At 33.0% G+C, this 13,793-nt stretch overlaps 1 pseudogene; it reads right to left on the bottom strand.

Moving 5' to 3' along the window:
* Positions 1-957: 957 nt before the first annotated feature.
* Positions 958-1,076, bottom strand: LOC111743347 (annotated as a pseudogene).
* Between the last annotated feature and the right edge of the window lie 12,717 nt (positions 1,077-13,793).

Genomic DNA, 13,793 nt, shown 5'->3' with positions numbered 1-13,793 from the left:
CTCCTCCTCCATTTCTATGCATACGTTGCTCCTTTTTTTCTGCTAATATCTATAAATTGAAAGTCTTCTTTTCTAATCTCCCCCACCCAAAAGTGTTCCCTCTTCCTCTGAATTCACAGAACTTTTTTTTCCACAGCATGTATCATGATCTGCTTTGGTCTGGGTGTCCTTTCTCCTTTGCTGTCCAAGACTTTTGAGAACAATATGATACCTTCTATTCCAGCTACTCGCTACAAAGCTTGCTCAAAATTTGGTTCCTGAGCACACTTGAAAAATTTGTTGAATTGACTATTTGAGTATAAAAGACAAGGAAGAGTCTCGGTTTCCTATTTGAGATCAGCAGGACAGAATATTTGATGTTCATAATTTGCTGAAATAATTTCATGAGCTCCATTACTTATAGAGAGAATAAAGAGGTCTATAAACAGGCAGCCACAATTCAGAGAGAGGGTACTCTCATAGTTCTTTCAGTCTTCCAGAATTATGTAACACATGTCATCCATTTAACCAGTTACTGCTAACAAATAAACAGCAAGGGAAGATTTATATCTCCATTTTAAAGTTAAGGAAACTAAAGCTTTGTTAGTAGTAAGTTCAGACACAGAGCTAAGAATTTTATCCCACAATCTCTTTTTAAAAATTAAAATAAAATTGTATTTTAAAAACTTTTTCAATTACAGTTGACATGCAATATTATATTAGTTTCAAGTATACAACATAGTGATTAGATATTTATATAACTTATGAAGCGATTACTCCAATAAGTCTAGTACCCATCTGATGCCATATGTAGTTGTTACAATAATATTGACTATATTCCTTATGCTGTACTTTATCCAAGACTTCTTTTTCAAAAAAAATTTTATTTTTTATTTTTTTTAGGTGAGGCAACTCTTGGTTAACCTCACAGATTGCAAGGACCTTGTCAGCTTACAATCTCTTATTTTTTATTTTTTACGCCTATTGCACCTGGTCTTCCTAGGTGGTCTCCCATCCAAGTACTAACCAGGCCCGATCCTGCTTAGCTTCTGAGATCAGATGGGATCAGGCTTGTTCAGGGTGGCATGGCCGTAGACCAAGACTTCTCATCCAACTCTACTGTCTGTCCCATTTACATCACAGGTGTCTATGTGTAAGTGATAATAGACTTAGCTCAGCTAATACTTCTCATCCATTACAGAGATTTTAGAGACATATTACAGCTTTGAGAGCCTCGGAGGCTGGACTGTGTTCAAATTCTACCTTTGACTGCATGACCCTAGGCAAGCTGATAGTCACTCTGGGAAAAAAAAAAAAAAATGGAAGCAGTATACTAAATGAAGGAAACTCAGATGGGCTCCTATGGAGGCTTCTTGCTATCCAGTGTGCTCACTCTGTGCCTCAGTTTCCACATAGGTAAATAAGAATGAAAATAACTCTTATCTCATAGGGTTGTGCAGAAGATTAGGTGAGTTAATATACACAAAGCAGTTAAAACAGTGCCTGGCACATAGTAAGCACTGTATATAATGATTTGCTTTTGTCACTACTTGGATCATTTATTTTAAAACAGCATATGTAATATATTTTGTGTAATAAGAAAGACAGAAATATTCAATGATTTTTGGGGTCAGTTTTTGAGACTAGTTCTAAGATATTTATGGTATTAGCATCTAAAATATCTTGCATATTCTCCGCAACCTTTCCAAACATACTTAGTTTGCAAAATTAGATTGGACATTGTACAGAAATAGATTTTCTCATAATATTTTAGTACTTTCAATTTCATTCCAGCTGGAGTCTAAAATACTGGTGCATGAAGATATTTAAAATTATGTGAAAAAAACATGATTCAAACTTATTTTTTATTTGTTTTCAGGAAAAGTGTTGTTGGTTCACATGTGGCATAAAAGCAAAGTTAGTATCACTGGAGGATGATTTAATCACCTCGAAAACAGGACAATGTATTGGGAGCTATTCTGATATCTGGTTATGAAAGAAAAACTAGCAAAGCTGTAAAAATTATATAAAATTGATTTAATCATTGAACCTATAAATATCAACTGAGCACTGTCCTATGCCAGGCAATATTCTAGAGAAGGGATATATAATCCATATCCTCTACATGGAGGTTATGTACAGGTGTAGGGAGACAGAAAACAAGTAAACAGAATAATTACAGATTTTAAGATGGAAGTCATGGAAGAAATGTACAGGACAATATGACCTAATAAGTAGGAAAGTGGAGGGGTGTCTTTAAATAGGGTAATTTGGGAAGGTTTGAGCAGAAACTTAAATGACCAGGAGGTATAGAATTTGGTGACACTACATTATAAAGAAACCATAGCGAGATAACTCAGCAACAGTTTTTTTTATTTGTTTTGTTTTTGTTTGTTGCTCATCTTACATATATTTTTTGTTCCTATTTGCAAATTTGATTTGGTTCAAATGTAGTTAAAATAGCCTGGACAAAGTTCAAACATTATCTAAGATTGATGTCGCTTTCTCTCCTTTTAGCTTAAAGGATTATTCAAAAAAAGTTTAGAAAATAAAAATTTTTAATAAAATAAAATTTACCCACATTCCAAAAACTTAAAGGTTACTCATATGTTGATCTATTTCTAAAGCACATTGTTTTTTAAGTTCTGTTTGTGGTTATCTAACCTTTGTGAAATGAGGTTAAATAAAGCTAGGTAGCCGACTCAGCCTAGAAAAAAGAGAAGCAGAGGTCATGCTGATATTCAGAGTTTACATGGTAACAAGTATGTTTTGGTGTAAAAGTTGCATTTGATCAGACAAAAAAAATGTTGTTGTGGTCACAACAATGTGGCCAGAGAAATGTTTTGATTTCTCACACTGGCAAATCTTATCTCCCTAAGCTGTTGCACTACCAAGAGATATAGCCCTTCTTCACTTTAGAAGTAATAGCTTTGAGAGAAAGAAACCGCTGAGAAAGTCATCTTGTTATGATGAGCAGAAGCTAGGATGGTTGGTGATGGTGGTGGCAGTGCAATTGGTAGTGATGCATCTGGCCCTGACATGGTCCACTGTGATCAATTATTTGGATATTTGACAAGGTTCTGGACCCATATTGTTAAATTGCTCTCCTAACAGCAGTGTTTAAGAAGACCCTTCTCATTAAACCCGACAGTATGAATTATCTTTTAAAAAAATCTTTACTGGCATTAATTTTAGTAAAATTTAAGGTCTGAGTCACAGCCACTTTTATTTTTCTTTCTATTTTTCCTTATTTCTATCTTTTTGTGGGGTGGGAAGATCAAAATAGGATTCCTGGTAGAATTAAAACATGCCTAAAGTGGTCAGCCTCAATTTAAAAAAAAAAAAGCATATAATTCTAAAATGTGCAGAAGATTATGTTATTTTTAGGAACATTATTTTCTTAGGTCCATTTTAATGACCTTGGGTTAATACTGCTTTTGAATCCTGCTTGGTCAACGTTAGCTATTTTTGAGGAGAAATATTTCAAGAACTTATATAGGCACTAGTATACCTAAGATAATATGAACCATGGGTTAACATAATGCATGTACATTACATTTTACAAAGATTATTTGGATAAAGAGTTTGCCTCAGGCTATAACACAGAAATAGCATGGTTTAAACATTTTGATTTGCAATATAAATTATGCTTATTTTATTAAACTTTTCTAAATGAAATAATTTATCCTTTGAAATATTTTAGAACACAGTGTAGAATAAATTAATTGATTGACTTTGTGAGATTTCAGCTGAATTGGCAAAACAAACTCATGACAATAATTCTAAATTCTAGACACCGCTACACAGCCAACCTTTGCCATCAGGTTAATGCGGATATTGTAGACTTTGTTCTATGAATTTGTGAAAATCAATAATTACAGAGAAAGTTTGTAGTGCTGTTTTAGTGACTCTTTTATAGAAATTATATTATGATATACCTACCATGATACCAAAAACCTGATTTTTGCCTTATCAGTGCCTCTCTTCTTTAAACTGCTGCATTAAATTCTTCGCTACTGTTTGAGTCCTTCTATACCTAGCCATTGAGTTTGTTTCTAGTTCTTTGCCATTAGAAATTTTTAAATTTAAGAACTTCTCAATCTCAACATCAAAAAGAAATTTTGCTATAATTTAGTGTAATACTTTTTAGTATTATATTTGTGCTTAGATTATAACCATCTGAAATTTATCTTTATAAGTGTGAGACATGAACTGTGTCTTTCTAAATAATTTAATGGTTTTTCCCAAGAATTTGTATAAAAAATGTACCCTTTACCCATTTATTTAAAATGCCACTTTCATCATCTACTTAATAATTGTATAGGATTTTATCTAGTTTTACACTCTTATTACATTGATCTAGTTATCAATTCTCGTCGTATTACACCATTTTTATTACTATAATTCTATATATGTTTGATCTGTAGTGGGCAAGGCCATCCCTTCTTAGTTTTCTTTTATAGGTCTATCTTGGTTATTTTTACGTATTCTCTTCTTTATGAATTTTAGAATAGGCTTTAAATACCATAAAACATTCTATTTTTAAAAAAATATTGAACCAAATTCATAGATTATTTTGGAGAGGACAGACGTCTTTAAAATACAAACTGTCTTATTCATGAACAAAGTATTGAACAAGAGTCACGAGACAGGAATCAGATTCAAAGGGGTGACACTAAGCAGGCTCAAGTTATAATTTTTATTTTGGGATTTAGTAAAAAGGCTGTTTCTAGTTATGCTCAAAACCCAATATCATTTATTTCACTGATTTTTTTTTTTTCTTTTTAGGATTGATGGTTCCCTCCTGTAGCCCTGGTCGAATATAAACCCCTAAATTGGTAAGGAAGTGTATTGGGCTGATGGTAAATGTTTCTCATGTCTGGGAAAGGAAGAATCGGTTAGATGGTGTGAAATTCAACCTTGGGACTCATATCTCTGGCAGATTTTGCTATTTCTAACAAAAACACTTGTGCATACTCATATCCTCTCTTACACCATCTTAACACAGAATTCTGCTAATATAACTGACGGAGGTAAGTGTTTCACACAAAACCCAATTTTGCAGACATTTTATTTTTTGATGTTTTATTACCTTTTAGCTTATGGGGTTTTAGGGAGTTAGAAACTCTATTTTTGCTGTGCACAGACTTTCTGTTTCCCCTACCTTTTTGAAGATGACTGGCTGTGAATTTAATCTTGTTAGCACCATGACCTTTTCACCACAAAGTTTTAAGAACTACCTGTTAGACCACTACATAATACCATTAGGAAATAAAATGCATGAGATATATGAAGTTATCAGGCTATACAGTATTTGTTCCTTATTGATATGTATCTAACAAAACATTATATAGAATATTTTCTGCCTGCTTTAAAAGATTTGGATTAATTCTCCTTTTCATTCTAAGAAAAATAACATTTACACTTTAATTAAAATTTAACTAACTTTGGCAAGCTGCAGGGAGTTCAAAAGTTTGTGAAAGTCTAGAAACTTTCATATTTTATTGGAATTGGATACTCACTTTTTAACCTTAACTATAAAGCTACTTTGCTCTGATTTCTTCTTACTTAGAACTCACTAATCCTTGCACATTTTAAAAGAATTGGTAAATATGACAAAAAAGTGGTTGTATTATCCTTAATGAAGAAAGAAAATATTTTGCAAATAACTCACCATTCCTATAAAGAAGTTTTTGTGTCTCCAGTGGTATAGTTAAATTGTGACTATATTTACTGATTTTAACTAGACAATTGCTGAATTCTCTACTTAATTCTTGACTATATGGTTGTGTGCTAACTTATGAGAATTAAGCACAAGTATCAGGTTTAATTTGTAACCTTTAACGGTCATTAAAAACAAAAACAAAACGGAAAACATTCATTGTAAAAATAAATGCTAGATGAGAAGTAAAAGCCATCAGCTGGCAAATTTAAAGCCCTAACAATGATATACTACAAGGCCTAAGGAAAGAGATCTATATGAGTTTTTATTAAAAATTGTATTCTTATATCAACTTTTATTATTTTATGAAAAACAGAAACTCTTGTCTTTGACTCTTATTTAGTAATTATTATGAAATTTTGCTAGAGAGGTTTTTTTTTTATTTCCACTTATATAAATTATTTTGCTCACTTAACTTATAGTGAGGACAATAAAGATCAAAATCCAAATACAGTTTCTGCCATCACTTGGTCTAAATCAGAGAATATGACCTTTTTTATCTTCAGGTGAATTTTCAGTGAGAAAACAAAGTATCTTAGACACAATCATATCTTCTTATTATGGTTAAATTAATCTTGTTTTGAGGAGTAAGGTTGTGGTATCTCAGGAAACCTCTAAGTGTGGATCAAGAAGTTTTAACTTCCTTAATTTAAATACTTCCTCATATTTTTCTATTGCCAACTTACTAATAGAGGTAGTTTTATTCAAAAAACAACTTTATAATTAAAATAAAATCTTAGCCTATATGCCCTCCCTCAACTTGATAGTTTTATAGTACATCAAAAAAATCCCACCATAGAAAATAAAATGTGAAAAAGCTTATATTTATTTCCCTAGCATAATGACATTGGGTTTACACAGGGCAAGTAGTTCAATTACTTTGGTAAAAAAATATTTAGGTCTCTCCATGAAGGTAGTGCCATGTCAGTTGAGAAGTCGGTACTGTTGATGACGGATATCATTTATACATGCAGGTGTCACAGGAAAGGCCAATGTGGTCTTTACAGTCCCTTCCATGCTCTTTATACAAGAAGATTGTCCTTTGATTGTTCTTGTGGTTGTTATTCACAGAGCCTGTAGCTTCTTGTAACCCAGTCCTGTAAGTACTCAATGGCCCCAGGTTTTTCTCTTTTCCTGTGGCTTCCTGCCATCTGGTATGCAGGCTGTACCGGTTTCTCATTTATCTACATTTCTCTTACAAGCTCACCCCGGCAAATAAATCAAGGGATACTACCTATTCATAACAAGCCATTCACTCACTTTGGTAACCTTAAAATCATCCAGTTAACATTTATATTCTATGTTCTCATTGGATTTCAGATACCGTCTGTGGGAACGTCTCTGAGTTATCAAACTCACTCAAAATTACTGGAATCCAGGCAAATTTATGTTATATTTTTCTTCTCCCACTTTTTTTTTCTATTTTAGTTTAATATATAATAAAACATTTGCATTTCATTTACATGGTTCCATCTATATTTTTGGAAACACATCACCACCAGTCATAAAAGAACAGCTAGTATTAATGGCCCATGCTAATTGCTTCACATGAGTTATTTCATGGCAACTCTCTGAGAATGAATACTATTATTATGAATCCTGTTTTGCAGATAGGCATAGAGAAGTTGACTGAACTACTCAGGGTCATTTAGGTAGTAAGTAGTGAAACCAAGCTTTGAGCCCAGTTGTCTAACTCCAGAGCCTAGGCACTTACTTTTTTTCCCTTTTTCTATATATGGATAATGAGCTTACTATGTTTCAGCAACTCTTCTTATGTTCTATATGTATTAACTCCTTTAATCTTCATAATAACCTTTAAAGTAAACACAAATATTATATGTTCTGTATAGATATGAAAACTGAGAGGTTAACTTGCTTATGTTAACATAATTGGTAGTTAGACAAACTGGGAGCCCAAGAATTTTTGTTTCAGAGTCTGTGCTCTTAATCATTAATTTATATTCTCTCTCATCTGTAAAAAATGCTCATAGAAAAAACTCTGCCATTTCCAGTAATAAAAATGTATCTGAAGAAATACTTGTAGAAATAGGATATAAATTTTTGTTCAGATGTATCTTTATTTTTCACATCTTTTGTCAGTTTTTTTTTTAATTGGCAACTTCCCAGAGGTGACAAAACCTGTGAACATTTGTATTATACAAATTTTATGTTTCAGATTTATCACAGTTAACCATGATTAATGTTTTTCTAGTCCTTACATTTATACTTGGCTTATTTAGTCTAAACAGGAATCAAAAAAAAAAAGAGGAGAGATATTTGGGACTAAGAATAGAATTAAGGTAGATGGCAACTTCATTTGGGGAAGGATAAAGAAATCTCAGAAACATAAAGATGAGTTAAAACACTGAGGATCTAGCCAAACCCAGGATCACATTAGCAGTATGAGGTGCTAATTGATACAAACATGCCATTGATGGCAACAGAGTAATTCCAAACATATTCCTCATAATACTGTAATTAATAATTCCTCATAATACTAGGATCAATAAAATAATGAACTTGTCATTGTTATTATGTAGCAGAGAGAAACAGCATAGTTTCCCCCAATGTGACCATTTGATTAATGCTTGTTATCACCTCCATTCTATAAGTTCCACATCATCAGGTATTAGACCTGTTTTAAATCACTAGTATATACCCAGTTCAATATCTGTTCAATACTGAGCACAAAAATGTTCTTTTAAATATTGGAGGAGTGAATGAATGAATTCAGGTATAATAGTGACTGAAGCTTAAGTGCACATAAACCTAAATTCAATCCCTTGTATACTAGATATGAAGCCTATGGCACCAAATTTAAGTTCATCTTGCCAGATAATGGGCCAATGCTGCTCCTGTAACTCCTACCTTGGTGGAATGCTGTCATGACTAGAAAGACAACAGTGACCAGAGCCTGAAGAGTCTGGGGACATTTGTCCCTGTTTACTCCTTGATTCAAAATAAAATAATTACTCCCTATCAGCATCTTTGATCCATTGGATCACTTCTTCCTCTTTGACACAATTTCTTTACTTGGCTTTGAGGACACCATACTCTCTGGGTCTTCCTATAGCGTTAGCCACTTGTTCTTAGACTCCTTTGCTAGTTCCTCTTCACAACTTCTTGTATTTTCATTTCTTAAATAACATCTGTCTTTAGAAGAGCAGACTTTTTAAAATTTTGATAAAGTCCAGTTTCAATTATTTTTTTTATGGAGTATGTTTTTGGTGTCTCATCTAAGAAATCTTTGCCTAATGCAAGATCACGCAGATTTTCTCCAGTTTTGTCTTCAAGACATTTTATAGTTTTCAACTTAGCACGTAGGTCCATAATATATTTTGAATTAAGTTTTGCATATGGGCTGAGATATGAATCAAAGTTTATTTTTTTGCATATAGATGTCTGTTTATTCCAGGACGATTTGTCGAAAAGATTTTCTTTTTCTTTGCTATATCACCTTTGCATCTTTGTCAAAAACCAGTTATCTAAGGGAATAAAAAGACAACCTACCAACTGAGAGAAAATATTTGGAAATCACATGTTTGACAAGGAACTTGCACTGGAATAAAAAAGTAACTCTCAAAATACCGCAGTAAGAAAACTACCCAATTAAAACAGAATGAAACAACTACTGGACACTTCAACAAAGAGAATATTCAGAAGGCAAACATATAAAAAGATTTTCAAGCTCATAGCCATTGGGAAATGCAAATTAAAACCATGATGAGTTATGACTACACACTTGCTAAAATGGCTAAAAATAAAATTATTGGCAATATTAAATGCTGGTGAGGATGTGGAACAGCCCATACATTGCTGGTGGGACTATATTAAGGATAAGAATGTTGAGACCATGATAAAATTTTTCTGCCTTAATTTCTGATGTCGACAAAGATATATTTGTTTTTCAAAACAACTTCAACTTAACAGCATGTATTTGTCATATTTGTAGTGTTAGGTTAAAGAGATCATCTATTTTAAAAAAGATGCAGCACATATCAAAAGCTATATAAAAAACCAAGGCCATATTCTGGATGTGATATAAAATTTAATAATAACATAAGGAGAGATATTTAGAAAAAATGAGATTGATGATTTTTTCATCGTTCCTTACTTACTGGAATTATTCGAAGATAGACAGTTCTTTAGAACTAGCAGGACAAACAGGATCCTCCTCACCGCCAAGTCAGTGAACTTTTCAGGTTCAAAAGGACTCTTCAGCTGTTGCCTAAGCCATTTCCTCATTTTCGATGACAGCAAACGAATGGTTTATTTTCATTTTTACAGTGTTATGCCCTTTAGCTAATTCTGAATAAAACTGCTACACTTGTTTGGTGAGAATTTTTTCAACATTCCATGCTGAACGTATCCACTATTCATAACAAGACTACATAAATTCAGAACCTAAAGACAAATTTCAAAACAGAAAGGCAAAATAAAATGAAAATGTAATGATGTGATATCTTACTATTAATTTGTCAATGATCTGTCTTGAGTTGTTTATAAGTCTTCTCTTACCTTTCTAGTGCCAGCTCAGGCTGTGTAATAGGACATTTAGAACAAAGATTCTAAATAATTCACTGATGCTTCACAGGCCAAAGGTCAACTTATAGTTTAAAACTTTTACTTGAGACCTTAGAGAATTAAGTGATTCTTTCCACAAGTCAAAACATGTACTTGTGTGCACTTCCTGATAAATTTTTCCTAATGTATGGAGAAAAAGGCATGTAAAACACAAAATAGTCATGACGAATGTTCAACATTGTCAGCACAAATAGTCAACAAGCATCATTTCTTCTGTATTTGCTGTTATTCTTGTTAAACGAAATACTTTTCAAACATAAAGCTCTGCTTCTTAAAATTCAGGCATAAAAATCTTTTCCTGGGACTGATTTATATTTCTACCATTGTCTCTGTGTCAGCACCAAACCATGACTTCAGTTTATTGTCAAAACACAGACAGACAAAGCTCATGCATAGACCATATTTATTGAATTATTTCCTATCATAGTCTCATTGAAATGCAAAATGCTTGGTGCTTAGAAAAACATAAATCAATTATACTAATCTGGAACTTCCAGGCAGAATTTCAAATGAAATTTTAAGATCTTATTTTATCTGCATAAAAAGTTGATAGCTGAGAAATATGAGTTTATCCAGGACATTTTGGCTTGTTAATTACATAAACAATGCATACTTATGACAAAAATTTTTATATTTTGTAAGATAGATGTAACTTCTATTGACTTTCTCATCTTTAGCTTATTTATAGTAACCCTTAATTTCTGACTTAGATTTTAAGGGAGGAAAGAAGATATGGGAAAAGAAAAGAGTAGTTCAGATTTGAAGAATTTGAGTGAGAAGTGCTCGTGAGACTTTCAAGTACAGATGCCTAGGGGGTACTTGAATCTTTGGATGTGGTGGTATAGGAGAGAACCTGGGCTAAAAATGCAGATTTGTGTTAAAAACTGAGTGGGAAAAGAAAACTGACTATGTGGAAGAGTAAAGACATGAGGAAAGAAAACTTGGATACACCAATATTCATGAATGGGTAGAAGTGAAGTCCATAAACAGAAGGGAAAATAGAGGATAACAACAGGATGTGGCATCAAAGAAGCTGAGGGAGGAAGAGTTCAAAGAAGAGAGATTTGCCCACAGCATCATTAGATGACGCTGAGACATCAAGTAGGGTAAGCATCTCAAAGTCTCCATTTATTTTATAAGTTAAGAAATCATGAGTGATGGAGACTGGTAGATTTCAGCGGCATGGTGCGATTGGTCAGTGAGCAACCAGAGACAGTCTTTCAGTTAGCTTGATTGTATAGAGAAAGAAAGAAATGCCCTAATTGCAAGGAGCAAAATGCAAGGTGGAGGAAGATTCCCCCCATCCCCCACCCCCCCACTACCACATACACACTTTGGAAGAACAGGGAATTCTAATCTTATTCCCTTAGAGATAATCAACAGTAAGGAAGCAGTGATACTCCAGGTTCTTACCAAATGATAAATTATAATGCCTTCTGTCCAGGAGAAAAAACTCAAGGTTCCCTTGACGAAGCGTCTAAAAATGATGCAGGAGTCAGACTAAAGGAAGGTATAAAAGACCAACCCACAATCCTTTCCTAAGAAGGTGATATGACCTTACTGGAAAAGGGGAAATCCTGGTAGAAGCCTAATTTGGAAAGGCAAAGGTGGCATAAGGACCAGCTTGTAAATATTCCACTGGGGTCCTCTTCACCAGTGTGGAACAGCATCAAGATGCAGCCCCGCTGGGGAGCCCATGAATAAGCAGAAATCACAAAATAAAATTCTTGAACAGGAGAGCTTCTCTTGAAACAAGGCATTGTTTCTTTCTCAATTTTTACCACTACCACCACCACCATCAAAAAAATACTTTCATCTATTCTTGCTTTTTTATTTTTGAGACAGTTTTCAATTGGATTTAGTTCAAAATACCATCTTTTCTAAAAGTTCTAAAAATACTTTTAAAATTAACTTTAAAGTAGATCCCTATTTAAAAAATATTCATGATTCAGGTAATTTGTATACCTATAATATGCCGCATTATTTGATAATATTCATATTATAAATAAAAATCATTAACGAAAGCAATTTTGCCCTTGAACATTTTTAATACAAAAGTGTTTAAAAGACTATAATTCTATAGCACTTTATCTTATTATATGTCCTCAGTTTCTTGAATTACAGATGTGTTCTAAAAATTATTTCTCCAGATGTCCAGCTATGTTTTTAAATGCCCCAAAATATAGCATAGTTCTTCAGATTAATTGTATTTTGGTAATCATAATTCAACAGAAATATAAGTCAATAAGATAATATATGTAACATGTCTGCCACATAAATATTTGTTTTGGCTTTTGTTTTTAAAAGAAGAAATACCCTTGTTTCTCCCCCCTTAGGAGTGGTAAATATTCAGAATAATTTTCTATAGTCAGAAGGCTTTGCAAGAAATGTTCTTTCTTAAAAGACAATCATTCTTGTGTTTTCCACATTGGCAAAGATTTACTGGGTTAGGATGTGCTGATCTCTTTTGCCCATGAGGGAAGTTTTAAAACAGAAGGCCCCAGTAAATGGGAGGCTTAAACCTCTTAACGGAAGCTGGCTTTCCCCATGTGAGCTGACTCTCATCACAAAGATACTGTGTTCATGCTGTGTAAGTCAATTTCATGGATTTTTCTGCTCTTGGAATGACCAGGAGCTGTAAACATAACCATGAAGACAATATGTAGGACAATAAAGACATCTACTCCACTGTTTTCTCCTGGCAATGGGAATGTTTATTCACTGCATTTTAGTGCTGTAACTTATCTCTGATTATCTGGATAAGATTTTTTTCCTATTTTTTAAATTGTGGTAAAATACACATCATGTGAAATTTGTCATTTCAACCATTTTTTAAGTGTATAATTCAGTGGCATCAAATATATTCATATTATCGTACAAGCATCACCATTTTGTATCTCTAGAAATTTTTCACCTTCCCAAACTGAAACTCTGTACCCATTAAACAAAAAGTCCCCCTCTGCCATCCTTTTAGCCCCTGGCAACTACTATTCTACTTCCTGTCTCTATGAATTTGACTAGATACTTCATATAAGTGGAATCAGGTAATATTTGTCCTTCTGTGATTAGCATAGTATTCTCAAGCTTCATCCATGTTGTAGCATATGTCAGAATTTCCTTTTTTTTATTTTAAGGCTGAATATTTCATTTTATGTATGTGCCAAGCATAAGAATTTTTAATGCACAATTTGCTACCTAAGCTATATGGACATATTGTCTCAAAACATTATAAGAAAACTGGAAATTGAATTGTTGGATTGTGTGAAATAATTTGAAGTTATGGAGTCCTAAAAATACAGAGTAATTTAATTTCTGACCAATAAAATTTGTACTTTCTCTAGCATAGACTAATTATTACCAGAGAGACAGAATGGTAATGAGTTTAAATTGTGTAGGTTATGATCATTTAGATAATTTTAATCTTTTAAAATGTTATAATGGTTTTGAAATGAGAAAAGAGATGATGGTTACACCACATTGTGAATACACTAAGTGCCACTGAATGGCG

The sequence above is a fragment of the Pteropus vampyrus genome, unplaced genomic scaffold (genome assembly GCF_000151845.1).
Source record: "Pteropus vampyrus isolate Shadow unplaced genomic scaffold, Pvam_2.0 Scaffold4, whole genome shotgun sequence".
Taxonomy (NCBI): domain Eukaryota; kingdom Metazoa; phylum Chordata; class Mammalia; order Chiroptera; family Pteropodidae; genus Pteropus; species Pteropus vampyrus.
This window is presented reverse-complemented; position numbering and strand designations above follow the sequence as displayed.